This window comes from Pelophylax lessonae, assembly GCF_965119305.1.
Source record: "Pelophylax lessonae genome assembly, chromosome: 3".
NCBI lineage: Eukaryota > Metazoa > Chordata > Amphibia > Anura > Ranidae > Pelophylax > Pelophylax lessonae.
The window spans coordinates 81,925,034-81,948,965 of NC_138770.1; positions in this window are offsets into that span (position 1 = coordinate 81,925,034).

Genomic DNA, 23,932 nt, shown 5'->3' on the forward strand with positions numbered 1-23,932 from the left:
GTTTCAATGGCAATACTTACCAGAGCATCCAAACGCATGTGTTCGCGGTCCAGCAGGTAACGCCGCCGTAGTCGTGACCTGCTTGGACCGCGCCGTGGCTGGCTATAAGTATCCGGTCCCACCGGAAGTGATGCGGTCATAACTGACTTCTGAAGATCACTTCCGGTGCGGGCGCCATTTTGCGATCCTATCCCGCGCGATCTGCCAAAGGAAGAGGCGGGGCGACAGGACAGGATCACCATTAATCCGCCGAAATAGGGCGGACTCGGGGAACAACATGGGAGGAGGCAGTGAAGATGGAAAACATAGCCTCAAACTCTCCAACCCCGGCTTGGCGCCCGAGTGTCCACCACTAATAATAGAGGATCATAACCCAACCCAGTGGATCTCATGCAGATAATCATGCCATAGTAAAAAATGAAAAACAACACATTATATCAAATTAATGTTTACATAGTCAAAACATTGCATGTAATTGTCCAAAAAGGCAATATATGCTTATAAGTAGGGATGATCGAACGGTTCGGGTCCACCATCGGTTCGACCCGAACATTGGGTGTTCGAGGTTCGGCCGAATTTAGAACTTTTTGCCCAAAAAGTTCGGAATTCGGCAACCAGAACCGCCCAAAATGCAATGCTTCAGGATATGGGCTTTAAAAGCCTGTGATTGGACCAGAACCATTAGCAAAAGCCAATTGAGGGGGCAGGAGAATGCTAGGAATGTGATTGGAGTGACTAGGGGTTCCCTAGACCAATCACTAGTGAATACGCCCCCCAGTATATAAGATCGCCCCCGCCATATTCCTAGCATTGTTATACTGGACATGGAAGAGAATGGAAGCAGTTCTGTTAATTTTACTTTAAAAGTGTCATTTAGCTATTTTTAGTGTGAGGAAAGGGATATCTAGTGTAGTTAGAGTGCTCCTTTACACTTAATTTAGCTTCAAAAATTGAGTTTCTGTAGGGAAAGTGTTAAGTGTAAGGGGACCGTAGTGTAGTGTAGGGTTAACTGGCAGTGACTGCTATGGCAGGGTGACAAAACCCTTCCATAGCAGGGTGACCGCTATAGAGAAATGATCATTTCTCTGAATAGCTTCGTAACTGGAATATGGCTTCTCACCAGCCAAGCATTTTTTATGCTGCAGGGGCTGCCACTGCCAGTGCTTTTTTGAGGACATGTTTGATGTCAGACATGACATCTGAACATGTGTATAGGGGGTATATATAGACATATATGTCTGAATATATACCCCCAGAGATATATAGGTGTGATAGTAGCAGAAATAAATGCTTGCGCTAATGAAATCATTTACAGGAATATATTTCTGCTACTATCACACCAATATATGTCTAGGGGTATATATTCAGACATATATGTCTATATATACCCCCTATACACATGTTCAGATGTTTTGCCTGCCTCAAAAGAACCCAAAAAAATGCCAAAAAAACGCTAGCATAAAAAAAAATGCCCAGGTGTGTTTTTGCTGGCATTTTTTGGGGGGTTTTGGAGGCAGGCAAAACATCTGAACATGTGTATAGGGGGTATATATAAACATATATGTCTGAATATATACCCCTAGACATATATAGGTGTGATAGTAGCAGAAATAAATGCTTGCGCTAATGAAATCATTTACAGGAATATATTTCTGCTACTATCACACCTATATATGTCTAGGGGTATATATTCAGACATATACAGTGGGTACGGAAAGTATTCAGACCCCCTTAAATTTTTCACTCTTTGTTATATTGCAGCCATTTGCTAAAATCATTTAAGTTCATTCTTCTTCCTCATGAATGTACACATAGCACCCCATACTGACAGAAAAACACAGAATTGTTGACATTGTTGCAGATTTATTAAAAAAGAAAAACTGAAATATCACATGGTCCTAAGTATTCAGACCCTTTGCTGTGACACTCATATATTTAACTCAGGTGCTTTCCATTTCTTCTGATCATCCTTGAGATGGTTCTACACCTTCATTTGAGTCCAGCTGTGTTTGATTATACTGATTGGACTTGATTAGGGAAGCCACACACCTGTCTATATAAGACCTTCCAGATCACAATGCATGTCAGAGAAAATTAGAATCATGAGGTCAAAGGAACTGCCTGAAGAGCTCAGAGACAGAATTGTGGCAAGGCACAGATCTGGCCAAGGTTACAAAAAGATTTCTGCTGCACTTAAGATTCCTAAGAGCACAGTGGCCTCCATAATCCTCAAATGGAAGACGTTTGGGACGACCAGAACCCTTCCTAGAGCTGGCCGTCCGGCCAAACTGAGCTATCGGGGGAGAAGAGCCTTGGTGAGAGAGGTAAAGAAGAACCCAAAGATTACTGTGGCTGAGCTCCAGAGATGCAGTCAGGAGATGGGAGAAAGTTGTAGAAAGTCAACCATCACTGCAGCCCTCCACCAGTCGGGGCTTTATGGCAGAGTGGCCCGACGGAAGCCTCTCCTCAGTGTAAGACACATGAAAGCCCACATGGAGTTTGCTAAAAAACACCTGAAGGACTCCAAGATGGTGAGAAATAAGATTCTCTGGTCTGATGAGACCAAAATAGAACTTTTTGGCCTTAATTCTAAGCGGTATGTGTGGAGAAAACCAGGCACTGCTCATCACCTGTCCAATACAGTCCCAACAGTGAAGCATGGTGGTGACAGCATCATGCTGTGGGGGTGTTTTTCAGCTGCAGGGACAGGACGACTGGTTGCAATTGAGGGAAAGATGAATGCGGCCAAGTACAGGGATATCCTGGACAAAAACCTTCTCCAGAGTGCTCTGGACCTCAGACTGGGCCGAAGGTTTACCTTCCAACAAGACAATGACCCTAAGCACACAGCTAAAATAACGAAGGATTGGCTTCACAACAACTCCGTGACTGTTCTTGAATGGCCCAGCCAGAGCCCTGACTTAAACCCAATTGAGCATCTCTGGAGAGACCTAAAAATGGCTGTCCACCAACGTTTACCATCCAACCTGACAGAACTGGAGAGGATCTGCAAGGAGGAATGGCAGAGGATCCCCAAATCCAGGTGTGAAAGACTTGTTGCATCTTTCCCAAAAAGACTCCTGGCTGTATTAGATCAAAAGGGGGCTTCTACTAAATACTGAGCAAAGGGTCTGAATACTTAGGACCATGTGATATTTCAGTTTTTCTTTTTTAATAAATCTGCAACAATGTCAACAATTCTGTGTTTTTCTGTCAGTATGGGGTGCTATGTGTACATTCATGAGGAAGAAGAATGAACTTAAATGATTTTAGCAAATGGCTGCAATATAACAAAGAGTGAAAAATTTATGGGGGTCTGAATACTTTCCGTACCCACTGTATGTCTATATATACCCCCTATACACATGTTCAGATGTTTTGCCTGCCTCAAAAGAACCCAAAAAATGCCAAAAAAACGCTAGCGTCAAAAAAAAAATGCACAGGTGTGTTTTTGCTGGCATTTTTTGGGGGGTTTTGGAGGCAGGCAAAACATCAGAACTTGTGCACAGTGCCACTATACACATGTTCAGATGTTTTTCCTGACTGCAAAGAACCCCAAAAAATGCCTGCTATTAAACCGGGGGAGAAGCTAACTACCTGTGTTTAAAGTGTTCTAATACAAACAATCCTTTTTTTTTTCTGGTTCTGGACATGCTACAGAGCTGAAACATCACAGGTACACCTTTTAGACCCCCCCAGACACCAAATCACACAAAAAAGTTCTTAAAAATTGTCATTTTTGATAAAAAAGCCAATTATTGAAAAAATAAAAAAAAAGAGATTTTTTTGAATTTTATTTTGGATTTCAGATCTGGGGGGTCTAAGAGGTGTACATGTGAAGTTTCAGGTCTGTAGCATGTCCAGAACCAGAAAAAAGATTGTTTGTATTAGAACACTTTCTTTCAGGACAGGTAGTTAGTTTCTCTCCCGGTTTAATAGCAGGCATTTTTTGGGGTTCTTTGCAGTCAGGAAAAACATCTGGACTTGTGTATAGTGGTACTGTGCACAAGTTCAGATGTTTTGCCTGCCTCCAAAAACCCCCAAAAAATGGCAGCAAAAACACACCTGGGCATTTTTTTTTGGACGCTAGCGTTTTTTTTGGCATTTTTGTAGGGTTCTTTGCAGTCAGGAAAAACATCTGAACTTGTGTATAGTGGTACTGTGCACAAGTTCTGATGTTTTGCCTGCCTCCAAAAACTCCCAAAAAATGCCAGCAAAAACACACCTGGGCATTTTTTTTTGACGCTAGCGTTTTTTTTGGCATTTTTTTGGTTCTTTTGAGGCAGGCAAAACATCTGAACTTGTCTATGGTGGTGTATATACACACATACATATATTTATATACACACCTAGACATATATAGGTGTGATAGTAGCAGAAATATATGCTTGCGCTAATGAAATCATTTACACTAATATATTTCTGCTACTATCGCACCTATATATGTCTAGGTGTGTATAAACATATAAGTATGTGTGTATATATACCACTATAGACAAGTTCAGATGTTTTGCCTGCCTCAAAAGAACCCCAAAAAAATGCCAAAAAAACGCTAGCGTCCAAAAAAAAATGCCCAGGTGTGTTTTTGCTGCCATTTTTTGGGGGTTTTTGGGGACAGGCAAAACATCTGAACTTGTGCACAGTACCACTATACACAAGTTCAGATGTTTTTCCTGACTGCAAAGAACCCAAAAAAATGCCAAAAAAAAACGCTAGCGTCCAGAAAAAAAATGCCCAGGTGTGTTTTTGCTGCCATTTTTTGGGGGTTTTTGGAGGCAGGCAAAACATCAGAACGTGTGCACAGTACCACTATACACAAGTTCAGATGTTTTTCCTGACTGCAAAGAACCCCAAAAAATGCCTGCTATTAAACCGGGAGAGAAACTAACTACCTGTCCTGAAAGAAAGTGTTCTAATACAAACAATCTTTTTTTTTCTGGTTCTGGACATGCTACAGAGCTGAAACTTCACATGTACACCTTTTAGACCCCCCAGATCTGAAATACAAAGTAAAATTCAAAAAGTCTCTTTTTTTTTTTAATTTTTTCAATAATTGGCTTTTTTTTTATCAAAAATGACAATTTTTAAGAACTTTTTTTGTGTGATTTGGTGTCTGGGGGGGTCTAAAAGGTGTGCCTGTGAAGTTTCAGCTCTGTAGCATGTCCAGAACCAGAAAAAAATAGGTGTTAAAGTTAAAGGAGGGTCCCGACCCACATCCCTGTTCTACTGAAAAATTATCTTTTTTTTTTCATGGTTCTGGACATGCTACAGAGCTGAAACTTCACATGCACACCTTTTAGACCCCCCAGATACTAAATCCAAAGTCAAAATCAAAAAATCTCTTTTTTTTTTTTTTTTTTCAATAATTGGCTTTTTTTATCAAAAATTACAATTTTTAAGAACTTTTTTTTCTGTGATTAATAGTTAATGGGGCATGACCCAGAACCCTGGGCACTTTTTATGGGCGTTTATTGGGTTTTAGGGCTTAAAAATTGTGTTTTTTGATTACCAAAGTTCGGGTCCCATTGATTTCAATGGGGTTCTGAAATCCGGGCCGAACTTTCGGGAAGTTCGGGTGTTCTGGCCGAACCGAACTTTTCAAAAGTTCGATCATCCTTACTTATAAGTACTAGATACAAAATTCTAGTTATTTTCAATTGGCATAGGAATATGCCATACACTCCAAGAGGTATGTAAAGAGGCAGATCCATCAATGAGCAGAAGACAAATAAAAATACAAATACAAGAAGAGGGAAGGGGAAGGAGGGGAAGAAAAGGAACACATAAAAAATTCAGGGATGAAAACAATAACTAAAACTGTTGTCATATAGGATATCCCAAGTAGTTATACTATTCCAAAAAAGGTTTAAAGGATAGTGCTGTATTCAACCCTGGAGGTTTTGTGGCCTGTAATTTGTAAATCTATTTAACTTCAGCCTTAAGAATGGCATTGTCATAATTACCCCCTCGTGGGTTTTGTTTTACAGCCTCCAAGACTATAAATTGTATTGTGTGTGGGTCAAAGTTGTGGTGTATACCCACATGCTTGCATATAGGCGTGTACATGAGACCTGTATCTGTGTAATAGAGGTGGTCATGGACACGTCGAGCAAAGGGTCTTATTGTTTTGCCCACATAGAAGGCCCCACAGAGGCATGTGGCAAGATATACCACACCCTCTGTGAGGCATGTGGCACGAAACCAGGGTCTCAGGGTACCTCCGCGTGGTAATGGCAACAGATATCCCTCCCTCACCCATGGGCACTTGGGGCATTCGCCGCACCGATATGTCCCGAGGCCCCCTAAAGCTCCTGTAGCTCCCTCATCTGCAGTTTTGTAATGGCTGTGAACAAGTTTATCCCTAAGGGATGCTGTTTTCCGATAAACCACCTCAGGATAGGGTTTTACATATTTAGTGATAGTGGCATCTTCAGTGAGGAAGTGCCAATTGTTCGCCAATATATTACGTACTACCAGATGTTGTGAGTTGAACTTAGTAATTAATTTTGCGGTGTTGGTTTGTGGCTTCTGACGGGGACCAAATATTAATCTGTCTCTGGATTGTGAGTTAGCCCTATTGAAAGCCCTTTTCAAAAGATTTTTGCTGTAGCCTCTAGGCAGAAGTCTACCCTGCAGGGCTTTGGCCTCTCGTTTAAAGTCCGTATCTAGTGCGCAGTTCCGCCGCACCCTCAGATATTGGGAGTACGGGATGCTGCACACTAGTGATCAGGGATGACTGCTCGTGTAATGCAAAATTGTATTACCCGCTGTGTCCTTGCGGTACAGCGAGGTATGTAACGTACCATCAGGATTTAGAAAGACTATAGTATCCAGGAAAGCTATCTTCTTTAAATCATATTGGACCGTGAATTTGAGATTATAGTTATTGTTAGAGATGAAGTCAACAAATTGTAATAGTTTTTCAACTGTTCCTGTCCAAACAATGATGACATCATCGATGTATCTGCGCCATAAGGCAAGGTGGCGCAGATACATCGAGGCGGCATCATTGGCAAACAGTTCCCTTTCCCACCCCCCCAGGTACAGGTTGGCGTACGATGGGGCACACGAAGTCCCCATCGCCACCCCCTGTACCTGGAGGTAAGTGGTATCGCCAAATGTAAATACATTCGACCTAAAGATATGGTCCAAAAGCTGTAACGTAAAGTCAGCCAATGCCCATTTATGGTGGGTCTGCTCCCTAAGGAATAAGGAGATGACCTCAATGCCTTTACAGTGCGGAATACTGGAATATAAAGCCTCAATGTCAAGGGTGACAAGCAAGGATCCCACCGGTACCGTGAGATCATCAAGTACTCTTAATAATTCCAACGTATCTATCGGGTACGATGGAAGGCCCATGACATGTGGGCGAAGTTGTTCATCAACAAAACGACTAGACGGCTCAGTGATTGAGCCCATCCCCGACACGATCGGGCGGCCAGGTGGTTTTTCCAAGCATTTATGCACCTTTGGTAATGAGTAAAAGGTGGGTAAAATTGCCCATTTGACATTAAGGTAATCATACAAATCCTGGTCTATGGTGTGTGACTGTAGGGCATCAAGTAGTATCATCTTAAATTTGAATTTAAATGTGTCAACTTCATCCGGGGATATCGGTACCATTCCTGGTTTGACAATATATCGAAACACATAGTTTCATATTGATGCCTGTCCATGATGACCACGTTGCCCCCCTTGTCAGAGGGTTTGATGACAATGAGGTCATCATGGACAAGGTCATCTAAAGAAGCTCTTTGGGAGGCAGACAAATTAAAGGTCCCAGGAGGGGGGACCTCCAAGTTGTCTATCTCCTTCTGAGTCTGCTTCACAAATGCCCATATCGCTGGGCAGGTTTGAAGCTTGGGGAATCGGGTAGATTTAGGTTTGAATTTACTTGGCTCATTAGTCTGGACTTGTTCCTCATCAGAAGAAGAGCCAGACGAAGAGCCATCAGTATATTGCTTGTTCTCTTCCAGTAGTTGCATTAATGTCTTAAGGTTACGAAAGTCCTGGGCTTTAAATCCCTTATATAGATCCTCGTCACGTGTGTTTTCATTCCCCTTATCAAACAAAAACTTGTATATAAGGCTCCTAACAAACAAGTAAAGGTCCTTCATTAGTTCAAATTTGTTTAGACTTTGATTGGGGCAGAAGCTCAAACCGAGCTGGAGTACCCCCCTTTCTATTTCAGATAATGAACGGGATGACAGGTTAATAATGTCTAAAGAATGAGTTTTTTCCAACAAATCTATATTGTATGGTTCAGAGATTGCTCACCTTCTCACCCTTTCCAATGATACCTCATTATAGGGCATAATTTCAGTGGATCGAGCATTGCTAATTTGATAGTTCATTCTTGATCTGCTACTTGACCCCTGATCACGAATGTGTCGAGAGTTCCTCCTCTTTTTTACACTTTGTCGTCTATGGGCTGTGAGGGAAATGGGGTCCCCAAAGGGAATCCCTGGGGTGCATCCCCTATCAGAGGACCGGAGTTTGACCCATTCCTAGATGTTTTGGGGACTGCCCCCAAATCCCTAACTACTCCGATGGTGGGAGTACATTTGGCATTGGGTGTGGATAGAGGAGATAGGGTACGTTTCCTATTCGATTTTTCTGTTTCACCTGCCATGTTTTGGTGATTAACCCCTTTATTACCTCGTTTTCCTGATTTCCCATTTGTTCCATGTCCCTGTTTATTATGTCCCCTTTGTGTGGACCGTGAAGAGGAGGCTGAAGATGCAAGAGATATTTCAGAATCCGATTGATATTGACTGGAGATCCTGTCCGAGACGACAGCTCTAAATGATCTGTTTTTACGTGTGTAATTCACTTTTTGCCATCTGTAGGCATAGCCTCCGGTGAAGGCTAGTTTATCCTTATAATATTTTTGGTCCTTCCTGATTAGAAGGTTTTTATTGTAATTCTCCAAATATATTTGTAATTCCTGTTCCTTTTTGATATATTCTGTATTTTTCATTAAGGAGCGATTTTTAGTCTGCAGATTCTCTATTTCCTTGTCAATCTCAATCAGATCCAACTTATATTTGTCCCTCAGGAGTTCCATCATGTTTGATGTACATTGGGTCAGATTCTTTTCCCATTTCTCCTTAAAGACCCAATCCTGAGTCTCAAAAGAGGGGAAAATCCGTATCCGCAATCCCAGTGGGTTTAGACCCTCCCCTATATATTTATCAAAAAATCTGACATGCCAAACCAAATTGGACTTCCTTTCCAGCAATCGCTTAATCTTTTGAAAAAATACCTCCAGACCAACATCGGTATGAGTGGTCGTAGCACAGGTCCTTTCAATAGTGTCCAAGAAATCTTCCCAGTTTTTTCCACCCAGTTGTGTCATTTTTGCCATAATTTATCACTAGAAAAGAGGAGGAAGAAAATACTAGAACACAGGGGAAAAAGGGAAGAGAAGGGGAAAAGGGGGAAGCAGAGTAACGTGGGGCACACTAGCCGAACAACACAAACAAAAAAGAAAACATAATTAGATAAATTACCTCCTAACAGACTTAATGGAAGATGAACACATGTCCAAAAGAAAAACACAGTTTTACCGTTTTAAAACCTTCTCACAATGTAGCCATAGAAAAATAGATTTATAACAAATATTTATCTAGGCATTTGGAGTGTTAACCAGCACAGAGCAAAGACAGGGTTTTCCACCCTAAATTAGTAGTAAGAACGTTATTGGTGCCAGACTCCAAATGTTAATGAACCAAGAGAACTCTCGTCACATCCCTAATATATATAGAAACAAAGAAAGAAATAGGTGTTCCAAAACAACGGACCCTGAAATGAACAGGATACACCCAATGTGGGACTTTAGAGGCGGGGTTCACTTGGCATGTATAGATAAATAATAAATAGCAATTGGATAAAATGCAATAATTTTATTGGTACATATATAACATGAAGTAATAACCAACAAAGATGCAAAGCATCAATACACACATAGAGATTTGTGCAATATAAAAGATTTAAGAACCATATCCTAAAGTAACAGGGTCACACAGGTCCAACATGTTTCGCCGCCTTTATGGGCTTCTTCAGGGACCATAGATACTGATGACCTCCGAATAGGTTCTAGATACAAATAACATATTGTAAGTATCATATATATTGTTTTGTTCAACATTGCAGAAAGATTAAACATCAATTATTTTCATAGAGGTGTCATATCAGACACTCACCTCTGTTATAAAATCCGGGGCACAGTTAATAGGTTAATAGCCAATGGCATGATCTGCAAGTCCATCCGGGGAGTGCTCACACTCCTGGGCTAGGTCCAGCTGGGTATGTCCTCATGGTGTGGTGGAAACTGCACCGGGTAATGCCAGACAACGGGGGTTAATAAAGCGGTCAGCAATAAAAGATATTGAATCGCTGCCTCCTTAAAATCAAGAAAAGAGAAAAAATTGCCACAAAAAATATATATATGTATGGTCTGGGGTGGCATATATAATAAGCCACCATTTGCCAAGCCAATATCATCATCAAAGTTTCAAGCCGGTGAAGCAGACATAGATAGGACAATATATAGAAAGAGGAAGAAAGATGTGCTTAAGTATTTGATCGTGGCTTGTGCCTAGTAGGGGCAGGTGAAGAAAGAAAAGAGATATATTCATAGAGTTGTCCTGTGCAAATAAATAGACTCCTGCATTTGCCACAACTAGGATGCCTGGATACAGAAGATTACGTATGCGATTAGATAGAAGCCTCCACCATGAAACCCATGTGATTGCATAGTAATTCCAAGAAAGGAGAGAGCAAGCGTATAAGCCCATAGACCTAAATACCAGAGAGGGATGGTGCCAAAAGTTGAGCAAGACTGAGACCCAGAGGGAATGTGAATATCTGTCCATAATGTCTGCCAAATCAGCCAAAGCCCTGCAGGGTAGACTTCTGGCTAGAGGCTACAGCAAAAAACTTTTGAAAAAGGCTTTCAATAGGGCTAACTCACAATCCAGAGACAGATTAATATTTGGTCCCCGTCAGAAGCCACAAACCAACACCACGAAATTAATTACTAAATTCAACTCACAACATCTGGTAGTACGTAATATATTGGCGAACAATTGGCACTTCCTCACTGAAGATGCCACTATCACTAAATATGTAAAACCCTATCCTGAGGTGGTTTATCGGAAAACAGCATCCCTTAGGGATAAACTTGTTCACAGCCATTACAAAACTGCAGATGAGGGAGCTACAGGAGCTGTAGGGGGCCTCGGGACATATCGGTGCGGCGAATGCCCATGCGTGAGGGAGGGATATCTGTTCCCATTACCACGCGGAGTTACCCTGAGACCCTGGTTTCGTGCCACATGCCTCACAGAGGGTGTGGTATATCTTGCCACATGCCTCTGTGGGGCCTTCTATGTGGGCAAAACAATAAGACCCTTTGCTCGACGTGTCCATGACCACCTCTATTACATAGATACAGGTCTCATGTACACGCCTATATGCAAGCATGTGGGTATACACCACAACTTTGACCCACACACAATACAATTTATAGTCTTGGAGGCTGTAAAACAAAACCCACGAGGGGGTAATTATGACAATGCCATTCTTAAGGCTGAAGTTAAATGGATTTACAATTTACAGGCCACAAAACCTCCAGGGTTGAATACAGCACTATCCTTTAAACCTTTTTTGGAATAGTATAACTACTTGGGATATCCTATATGACAACAGTTTTAGTTATTGTTTTCATCCCTGAATTTTTTATGTGTTCCTTTTCTTCCCCTCCTTCCCCTTCCCTCTTCTTGTATTTGTATTTTTATTTGTCTTCTGCTCATTGATGGATCTGCCTCCTTACATACCTCTTGGAGTGTATGGCATATTCTTATGCCAATTGAAAATAACTAGAATTTTGTATCTAGTACTTATAAGCATATATTGCCTTTTTGGACAATTACATGCAATGTATTGACTATGTAAACATTAATTTGATATAATGTGTTGTTTTTCATGTTTTTCATTTTTTACAATGGCATGGTTATCTGCATGAGATCCACTGGGTTGGGTTATGATCCTCTATTATTAGTGGTGGACACTCGGGCGCCAGGCCGGGGTTGGAGAGTTCGAGGCTATGTTTTCCATCTTCACTGCCTCCTCACATGTTGTTCCCCGAGTCCGCCCTATTTCGGCGGATTAATAGTGATCCTGTCCTGTCGCCCCGCCTCTTCCTTTGGCGGATCGCGCGGGATAGGTTCGCAAAATGGCCCCCGCACCGGAAGTGATCTTCAGAGGTCAGTTATGACCGCATCACTTCCGGTGGGACCGGATACTTATAGCCAGCCACGGCGCGGTCCAAGCAGGTCACGACTACAGCAGCGTTACCTGCTGGACCGCGAACACATGCTTTTGGACGCTCTGGTAAGTATTGCTATTGAAACTTTGCCGATTTGGCGGACATTATGGACAGATATTCACATTCCCTCTGGGTCTCAATCTTGCTCAACTTTTGGCACCATCCCTCTCTGGTATTTAGGTCTATGGGCTTATACACTTGCTCTCTCCTTGGAATTACTATGCAATCACATGGGTTTCATGGTGGAGGCTTCTATCTAATCGCATACGTAATCTTCTGTATCCAGGCATCCTAGTTGTGGCAAATGCAGGAGTCTATTTATTTGCACAGGACAACTCTATGAATATATCTCTTTTCTTTCTTCACCTGCCCCTACTAGGCACAAGTCACGATCAAATACTTAAGCACATCTCTCTTCTTCTTTTTCTATATATTGTCCTATCTATGTCCGCTTCACCGGCTTGAAACTTTGATGATGGTATTGGCTTGGCAAATGGTGGTTTATTATATATGCCACCCCAGACCATACATATATATATTGTTTGTGTCAATTTTTTCTCTTTTCTTGATTTTAAGGAGGCAGCGATTCAATATCTTTTATTGCTGACCGCTTTATTAACCCCCGTTGTCTGGCATTACCCGGTGCAGTTTCCACCACACCATGAGGACATACCCAGCTGGAAGTAGCCCAGGAGTGTGAGCACTCCCCGGATGGACATGCAGATCATGCCATTGGCTATTAACCTATTAACTGTGCCCCGGATTTTATAATAGAGGTGAGTGTCTGATATGACACCTCTATGAAAATAATTGATGTTTAATCTTTCTGCAATGTTGAACAAAACAATATATATGATACTTACAATATGTTATTTGTATCTAGAACCTATTCTGAGGTCACCAGTATCTATGGTCCCTGAAGAAGCCCATGAAGGCGGTGAAACATGTTGGACCTGTGTGACCCTGTTACTTTAGGATATGGTTCTTAAATCTTTTATATTGCACAAATCTCTATGTGTGTATTGATGCTTTGCATCTTTGTTGGTCATTGCTTCATGTTATATATGTACCAATAAAATTATTGCATTTTATCCAATTTCTCTTTATTATTTATCTATACATGCCAAGTGAACCCCGCCTCTAAAGTCCCACATTGGGTGTATCCTGTTCATACACACGGGTCCTGTGGGAGCATTTCAGGGTCCGTTGTTTTGGAACACCTATTTCTTTCTATGCTTCTCTTTTTGTCGCAACCCCACATATCCATCCCGAATCTGCTTAGGGACCTGGAGCACTACGGTTCACTATCCAATCTCCAGATCTCCTGGTTTGGGAGGGCTGCTCTTTTAAAAATGTCCATCCTCCCCAAACTATTGTACCTCTTCCAAACAACTCCCATACACCTACCCCCCGCCTTCTTCTCCCTTCGATCCCTGTGGCTGACATTCATTCGGCAAGGTAAACCACCCAGGATCAAGTTTTCTCGCCTCATGGCTCCCAAGCACCGAGGTTGGCTAAATCTGCCCGCTGTCCTGAGCTATTACAAAGCTTGTCTTCTCAGCAGAATAGTAGACCTACACGCGGGCCAAAAGGCGGTCGTCGGGGTGGAGAGTACCTGGTCGGCCACCCTGTTAAATCTCCTTCCATGGCTCCCTATCTCCGCTGTCCCGCAATCCCTTCGATCGCACCCCTTTATCGGACCTCCACTTCTAGTCCACAATATTTGGTGCAAGAGATTGAAAATTGATCCCCACAGTGTCCCCCTAACGTCCCTTTGGCTCAACCCAGCTTTTCCGCCGGGGATGTCTTCTGGCTTTCTTCGCTCCTGCTGGCCACACCAAGAAGTTCTAGCTAAACATTTCTACAAACAAGGTGCACCTATCACCTGGGAAAAGCTTAATTCTTCTCTTCGCCCTCCGGGCCTCCTACTATGGACATTCTTTTAAATACGCCACTTCCTTTTGTCCAGACATACCCCTACCGAGTGGACAAGACCCCGGTCACCTCTGGAATTCATTTGTGAGAGAACTCTCCCTCAGAGACATATAATCTCGAAACTATACGGTCACCTGCTTGATGCTCCCTCAGCCTCTTCGGCAACGTTTGCTTACGCATGGTCGAAGGAATTGCAACTGTCCATATCTGAGGGTGACTGGGAAGCCATTTGTCGCTCACCTCATCGCGCTTCGATCAATGTCACGGCCCAGGAGAATGGATACAAGATCCTGACTCGCTGGTACAGGACCCCTTCGAAAATCCACAAATTCGCTCCGGAAGTCGCCGATAACTGTTGGAGATGCAATGCAAACACTGGTACCATGCATCACATATGGTGGACATGCCCAGCTTTGCAACCCTTACGTCCACGAGACTGTGAAGAAAGTCACGTCTAGCTTAATTCCCTACACTCCAGAACAATTCTTACTGAACTACTCCCCCTACTAACGCCTCCTCATTTCACACCAGCCTAGCTCGCCATATGCTGACTGCCACCAAGTTGTGCATCCCCTGCCATTGGCACTCGTCCTCGATCCCCTCACCCTCTGAATGGTTCCGCAGGCTAAACAGGATCGAGGAAGTTGAGGAATGAATTGCTATTTCACTGGATAATATCTCCAAGTTTTCTGCCGAATGGTTTGACTGGCTCCATTTTAAGGAGACCGATATGTACAAATCAATCATCAACTCCCCCTGATTTGTCTCTTCTGACTGTGTCACCCTATCTGGGCAGTGCTTGCCGTCATGATTTAGAACGGTGAGTCCGAGTAGCGCAAGCACCGGGCTTTCATCCTCATTGATTTCACCCCTCCCCCCCTCTCCCCCTTTTTTTTTTCCTCTTTCCTCTCCCTTCTTCCCTGCTATCCCTCCTATCCCTTCTTCCCTAATACCCCTCTTATCTTCCCTCACTATCTTTTCTACTTTTACTATCCCTTTCTAACTCCCTTAGGCCTTCTGCCCGCACTCACACAGATTGTATTCAGGATTCTAACACCCCTGTTTTAGACACGTGAATGCATTTCCTTTGAAACCACCGGGCTACATGTGTTCTACCCTCTGACGTCTATAACCCAGATTGCTGATTCACCCTGCCTCATCATTTTGTATTTACACAGCGTGTATTGCATTATAATTCATTGTATCCCTTTCCTGTATTGTCATGCAATTTCTTGACCTGATACACTGTGGGATCGTTTATTCCCAGTCTGTTTTTCTTTGTAAATTGTTCTGCTTCTTACTCTCAATAAAAATTGTTTATGGAAAAAATAAAATAAACATTAAACTTTATTGAATAAATAGACATATAATAATGTTAAAATGAGCAAGCAGTATACAATACATAACAGAAATTACAGAAGACAACCACAGGAAGCAAGGGTAAGTACCCAAAGTGTTTTGAAGTGACTAACAACTTCTTCTTCAGGGGTAACCTTGGGTGGTTTTCTGTTGATGATTAAAAAAAATGTATCATATAGAAAAAAATGCATGGCTAGGAAAAAGAATCTATTTTCAGCAATGCATAGGAGTATAATCTGGGATTCCAATATAAAAAAGGAAAAGAGAAAGAAATGGGGAGCACGGCCAAAAAAAACGAAGATGAAAAATAAAAAAACACAAAATTGTTGAGAGATGTGGTAAAGCACTTACCTTTGTATGGACACACATAAATATAGGGGATAACCAGGCTTCTGGCAGGCAGAAATGCAAGTGACTGCCATATGGAGCTGGGTTTAAATATTACTTCAAAATTAAAGTAAATTGGGGGGCGTGGTGACCGCCAAAGCAAATGGCCGCTTGAACTGAGAGCTCCTGCGAGGTCCCGGCTCTACAGCTCACTACTGCCCATCACAGCGCCCTCTGACCGGCATCCTACTCCGGACCGGACGCCTTACCTTCTCTCCCACGCTATGTCCCAGCGGCGGAGGCGTAACGACACTGCTTCGCTCAAAAAGATGCAGGAATTATTTCCGGCGGTGCCTACCGGGCTCCGCCAAAATAGCGGCGGGGACACAATGCACAGATCGGCACGGCATCCTCTTGCGGCCAGCACACCGGACCTTCGGGGGGAGGGGACGCACGCTCTCTCACCGCTGTGCGGTCTGCAATCAGGCCCTGGAACTCCCGCTCACAGCTCCGGAGCATCCTCACCTCCTACTCCCTCATCTCAAAGCCCTGTCAAGTCCCGACCGAGGATGGATCCCAGACTCCTGACACAGGCTGCATCTATGGAGGTTAGTTCAGACCAACACACACCGACCTCTAACACTCCCTGTCCGGACGTTTTCTCCTCATTCCAAACTACTGGGCAACCAGTTTCGGACACTACCATTAAGAGTATGCTCACACTACATGCTTCCCTCCAAGTTAATATAATCACAGCCATGGACTACTCGCAACATACCCTTCAACTGCGGAGAAACCTGAACCCCATTACTAAAGCTTTGAGGAACCACCGCATCATCTACAAGTGGAAATACCCTGCGAAGCTCTGTATCACGCACCAAGGCTCCACTTCCTATGCCACCACTCTGGATGAAGGCCTCCATCTGCTCCGCCCATGGGGGATAGTGCCGGACACCCCACCGACTCCTATGCCCAACAGACATCCATCTCCGCAACATGTACAGCCGGATTGGCAGGTCGTTGCCAGAAGGTCCAACCATCACAACTCGCACTCATAGAGGACGCTCCCATTCCCATGCCGGGATCCTGGGCCCTCTCAGGTAACAGAGTACTTGCTACCGTACTCTGACCCCACAGGCTTTGCAGCCTCAGTTGCTCTTTGGTCCCTTGGGACTCTTTTTTATTGTTCTTGTTATTGTTTTACCATATTGCTGGTGCTTCTGTTTTGTTCCTGTCTTCTGAAACACCTTTTGCAGTGTCATCTCCTTGATTCTACCAGCCATCCCTGCAGCTCTCTCGGATTCCCTTTGGTCTCGTTTCTGAAGCTGGTGGACTACATCTTCGTAAGACTTTTCCTCTCCTCACCTTTGAACTGAAAGACTGAGTAAGTCCCGCACTCAGGTTCCTCACATTCACCGGCCCTCGCCTATTGACTTTTTTCCACCGTCTCACTTGCATACCTCCGGTGTTACACATCTCCCCCCACCTAATTACCATGCCTTTACATTGCCTATCTCTGAATGTAAAGGGGCTTAATCACCCCGCAAAAAGATTCTCCTTATGGAATGAAGCTCTACGCTCTAGAGCTGACGTGGTCGCTGCCCAGGAAACGCATTTTCATAGTGACAAGACTCCTGTCTGCCGCCATGAAAAATACCCTCACGTTTTCTTGTCATCAACTACCGCTAAAAAGCGGGGCGTCATGCTTGCCATTGCTGACTCTGTCTCCTTCACGGCCTCTAAGGTGGTGACGGACACAGAGGAGAGATACATTATTTTAGTGTGCCTACTGGACAACTGTCTTTATACTATTGTTAATGTATATACCCCTAACTCACGTCAATTAAGTTTCTTGAAAAAGCTCTGGGTCCAAATAAACAAAGTGAAACAAGGTAAATTGATTGTATGTGGGGACTTCAACCTGGTGGTGGACCACACCGTGGATTCTTTCTCCAAAAGACCCTCCCAGGGTCCTTCTCTGGCACCGTTGATAAAATCTGAGGAGGTCCACGATGTGTGGCACTACCACCACGTCGACGAGCGAGATTACACTTACTTCTCCCCAAGACACGATACATATTCCAGGATTGACCTGTTTTTAGTGGACACCCCTACGCTCCAAGCTGTTACAGATACAAGAATCTCCCCCATAACTTGGTCCGATCATGCGGCCATCCTCCTCACGCTTGACACAGGCAATTGCAATCCCTTCACGTTTCTATGGAGATGTAATAATTCCCTCCTGACTGATCCAGAATTCGCCCCCTTGATGCAGACCCACTTGAGAGAATTCTTTGACCTTAACAATACTCCAGATGTGTCCCCTACTACAGTGTGGCTAGCACACAAAGCCTTCGCCCGGGGGCCTCTTGATCCAGCTCGGATCCAAGCTTAAAAAACAATTTACTGAAATATTTACTCCCGATTTACTCCCGCCTTACTGAAATATTGAATGGTATCCACACTCTAGATACTCAACATAAAGCATCGCCATCGCCTACCACTCTATTCAAACTCACAACTCTGAGACTCGACTTGCGCAGACTCCTGTGGGAGAAACACGACAAATTGCTAGCACGTCTTCGACTGAATTATTACACGTCTCACAACAAGGCCGGAAAATTTCTGGCCTCCAGACTGAAGGCTCGTAGGGTTAAAACTAAAATAGACTCCCTGACCCACCCCCACTCGGGCGACTCTCTCCGCCATCCACAAGCCATAGCCGACGCGTTTGCGGACTACTACGGCTCGCTGTATAACCTACAATCGAATTTGTCTACACCACAACCTACAGACTTAGACATACACAATTTCCTTCAACACCTCAAAATCCCTTCACTTACTGTGGAAGCGCAGGAATTCCTCAATGCCCCCTTTTCTCCCCACGAATTATCGAAAACCGTTAAATCGCTGCCTGTACGTAAATCCCCTGATCCGGATGGACTCACTAATGAATACTATCGATCCCTCCAGGAAATCCTATCCCCGCATCTGCTAACCATGTTCTCAACCGCGGCTGCCTCTGCGTCATTCCCTCCCGAAATGCTACAAGCCCATGTGGTAACTCTTCCCAAGCCAGGTAAACCTCCTAATGCCCCTGCAAATTTCCGCCCTATTTCACTACTCAACACTGACGTTAAGATATACGCCAAATTACTAGCGAATCGTTTAGCCGTGGTCTTACCTGATTTGATAGGACCAGATCAAATGGGATTTATTAAAGGCAGGCAAGCCCCAGATGCCACCAGAAGGGTGATTAATCTCATGCACCAGGCGGAACGTGCTCGGATGCCTTCTTTGCTTCTATCCATAGATGCGGAGAAGGCATTTGACCGCGTCCACTGGGGGTATATGAAGGCAGTGCTCGCTAAATTTGGTTTTTCAGGTCCTATAACTTCGGCCATACTAGCCCTCTACTCTTCCCCCTCGGCCAAAGTCCTATCTTCGGGTCTTCTCTCTAAAATGTTTCTTATAACCAATGGCACCCGCCAGGGATGCCCCTCTCCCCCCTTATATTTCATTTAGTCATAGAACCCCTGGCCATCTCCATAAGAGATCACCCTCTGATCCACGGCTTCAAAATTGCCCATTCCCAGCATACTATTACCCTGTTTGCCGAAGATGTCATCCTCAGCCTCACAAATCCCGTAGTATCCCTCCCATCGGCCCACCACATCCTCCAAAGTTTTAGCAACGTATCATACTATAAAGTGAATTTCACTAAATCCCTCGTACTCAATATGGGAGTCCACGAAGCTACAGTTACACATTTACAATCCACCTTACCTTACACATGGACATCGGCTGGCATTCCTTACCTGGGCCTGCGGCTCACTTACCCCCTGTCTAACTTAATCCCTTCTAATCTTCGCCCCCTTATTTCCAATATCTCATCCGATGTGCAAACTATATCCCGCACTGAATTGTCATGGTCGGGCAGGATTGCAGCCTTCAAAATGATCTGTTTGCCGAAAATTTTATATGTGTTCCGTACCCTCCCGGTCCAAATCCCCCTATCTTACATCAAAACCTTGCAAAAAATCCTCCGAACCCTGGTCTGGCAGAAAAAGCGGGCTAGATGTAATTATCTCCACATGATCCGTCACAAATCGGTGGGGGGTCTGGGTCTCCCTGATTTGCAGGACTACCTATTGGCAGCCCTCCTTACTCCCATTAGACAATGGACCCCTCATTCACCTCATTCCCCTGTCTCCCCATGGATACTGCTTGAATCCCTCCTCTCTAAATCTCCAAACATGCACCTTCTACTCCTGGCAGACATTTGGAAGCCCCTAACCCTCCCTGCGTACCCCATTACCACTCAATCAACACTGAAAGCCTGGCGGACCTTAATAGCCAGTCGAGGCTCCACTGCTCCTACCACCCTGGTAACCTTCCCCCTGCAAACTCTTCAAATTCTCCTCCCCTATGCATCTCTATCTAATTTTATTGCGGCGGGGTTCACACGGTGTCCCAACTGTACACCCACACAGACCTTAAAAGCTTCGGACAACTCCAGACTGAATTTCAATTGCCTGTGTCAACCAAATTTCAATATAACTCCATCTCCAGTTTCCTTCGCAAACATTCCCCTCCCCAGATTCACCTTCCATCCTCCGTATAGCATTATCTGTTTTCCACCACCACTAAGGTTAAATGGATCTCCTTGTTTTACAACCATCTTCAAAATAAACTATCCTTTTGTAAAACATCCCACATGATTAGATGGGAGGAGGATCTTCGGGCAAACTTCTCTGACGCCCAATGGCACCTCGCTATCCAAAGTACTTATAAAGCCTCTAGAGGTGTGACACATTGGGAACAGTCCCAGAAAGTTCTAACCAGATGGTACTTGACGCCGTACCGATTGTCCAAATTCTATGCTCAATCAGATCCCATGTGCTGGCGCGGCTGCGGCCAAATTGGCAATATATATCACATCTTCTGGTCTTGCAAAAGCGTGTAGGGTTTCTGGAGAAGGGTGTCCGAGATCCTCTCGTCTGTTACGGGGATTCTCCGACCTATCACCCCAGCCATGGCTCTCCTGTCTCTAGGCTTGGATGCTATCCCCCGGGATATGCACATAGTATATACCCACATTCTAATTGCGGCTAGGTCCGCTATTACGAAACACTGGAAACAATCAGATCCCCCGTCCCACCTAGAAGTTGTCCGCTTAGTCAACAACCAATTCTCTATGGAAAGGGCATACGCTTTCTCTTTGTCTCAGGGGGCCAGGTTCTCTCGAAAATGGTCACCCTGGACATCTAGCAGCTACTGCTCCCCGGCCTTGTAAGGGTAATAGAATGAACCCCACCATTTGTTTGCATCTTTTTTGTTTGCACTTTCGTTCTTTCCCCAAAATTGTGTATAACCATGTCCAACCAACTTTACCTCCACTGTACCCATGTTAACATTGAGGTAAAAGTGCCTTATGGTTTTTTCTGAGATTATATACGGTCCTCTTCTGACATGTTGATATGCATTGTTGCTGTTCCAGTCAATATTGGTATACGTGTATTGATTGAATTATTTTCATTATGTAAATCTTCAATAAAAATTAGTAAAAAGTAAATTAGCTTCCTGCTCTGTGGGTAGCGATGGTTGATCAGGAACATCTTTCTCTTGCCGTGGACTCCCTGGTACACTGGGGCTGAGCGCAAGCTCGGACCCGCGCGCGTGCGCACATGCATGATGCAGTGAAGATGCGGCCAGCCTCTGCGTTCCACCGGCACGGAATAACTCCGTCAGCGTGGAACGCAAGCGGAGGTGTACTGAGCATGCGCGAGAGATCTCGGAAGAGATCTGGATGGAGCAGCGTCATGTCAGGTACTAGGCGTCCACGAGGTGGCGCCTATGTCCGTGCCGGGCTGTCCCTAAAGAAACAAACAGCACAAACCGGAAGACAACACCTAAGACAGGGGGACATCAGCAAAATCAAAAAGCAAAAACAAGGGGCAAATGGAAACCCCCCCAGAAATAAAAAATATTAGAGACAACAATCAAAAAGACTTGCATATGAAATTAATCAATCCTAATAAATGTGTATATCAACACAATGAAAAATGTCAATAATTAATTAATTTAGATTTTAGGCCAGGCAAATACCAGTGAGACACAAATAACCTGGGGTTTATGTGACTGCACATGAGAAGGAAACGCTATAATAGAATAAATTAATATGTGACTCAGGGACAAAAATGAAAGAGACAAGGATCTATTTATTTCTCCATGCCACCCGAGGTGAATCCTTCCAGAAATGGTTTAAAAGAAATCATTTTGTTGAGGCCTGGTGGTTCTGTGGCCCTCAACAGATGTATCCACCTCAACTCCATTTGCAGGAGAAGTTTGTTCCAGTCTCCGCCCCTGGGGTTGGGGTGGATTCGATCCAAGATGAGGAACTTAATTCTAGGGAATTTGCCTGCATGTACGAAACTAGTATGGCGACCCAAAGGAAGCTAGGGATCGCAAGACCTCATACTTTTAATGTGACGATACACTCGTTTCCAAAATTCTAATTTGGTTTTGCCAACATAAAAACATCCGCAATCGCAGAGAAGTAAATAAATCACTCCATGAGTGCGGCAGTTGGCAAAATGTTTGGCAAAGAACTTCTGACCATTAGGAAGGATGGGATTTTTTTGGGTGAACATAAACCCACAATAGTTGCAATTCCCACAAATAAAAGTACCTTTATATTTGCATGGATCTTTGGTATTGTTCCCTTTGTATTTACTCTGCACCAGTCTATCTTTAAGAGCTGGTACCTTTCTAAAATTGAATTGGGGGAATTCTGGAAAATGGCATCCCAAAATCGGATTCATGGCTAGTAGGTGCCAGTATTTGTTTATAATTTTTCTTATACTCGAGTGTTGTTCGGAAAACTTTGTGATGATCCTTAGAGTATGGTCATCTTTACGAATTGTGGGAGATAACAAATTGTGTCTGTCACTATTGTGGGCCTTTTTGTAGGCCTTTTTTAAAGAGGTTTTTGAATAACCTCTTAGTAACAACCTATCCCGTAGTCCATCAGCGGCCTTTTTGAATGTTTCAGCATCTGTGCAATTGCGTCTAATGCGCAAATATTGGCTGTATGGAATGGAGCGCACAAGGGATTGGGGATGAAAGCTGGAGGCGTGGAGGATGGTGTTGCCTGCAGTGGGCTTACGATAAAGGCCACTGCAGAGAGCACCACCCTCTCCTCTAAAGACCTCCACATCCAAAAAGGTTATTCGGTCATGATCAAAGTTCATGAATGTTAGATTGAACTCATTTTTGTTCATTCTGTCTAAACAGTTTTGTAGAAGGTCAAGTGGACCTTCCCAAAGCAAGAATATGTCGTCTATGTAATGGGACCACATCTTGATGTGGTCCGTGTACATGGAAAGGGTCTCATCACATAGAAAGTAGTGCTCCCACTCCCCCAGGTACAGGTTGGCATAGGATGGGGCACAACAAGTGCCCATCGCCACTCCCTGTACCTGGAGGTAGTGGGAGCCATGAAAGGTGAAGACATTGTGAGAAAGGACATATTGTAGAAGAGACAGAATGAATTCGCTGTAGGCATCACAATTTTTCCCATGTAATATGGTGTGTCGTATGGCTGTGATCCCCCGGTTGTGGGGGATCGAGCTGTACAGGGCCTCAACATTAATCGTGACCAAAAAACACCACTCTGGAATGGTAATGTTTTCAATTCTTTGCAAAAAATGGATGGTATCCCGTATATAAGAGGGTAGGCAGGTGACACAGGGTTTGAGGTATGTGTCTACCAATTTGCTAGCATTGTCCGAAATAGATCCCCGACCGGATATAATAGGTCTACCAGGTGGATTTGTGGCGTTCTTATGGACCTTGGGAAGTGCATAAAAAGTGGGTGTGATTGGAAAAGCTGTTCTAATATATTCCCAATTGTGTTTGAGGATTGTGCCATTTAGATAGGCTGAGTCTATAAGTTCGTAGAATTCCTGCTGATAT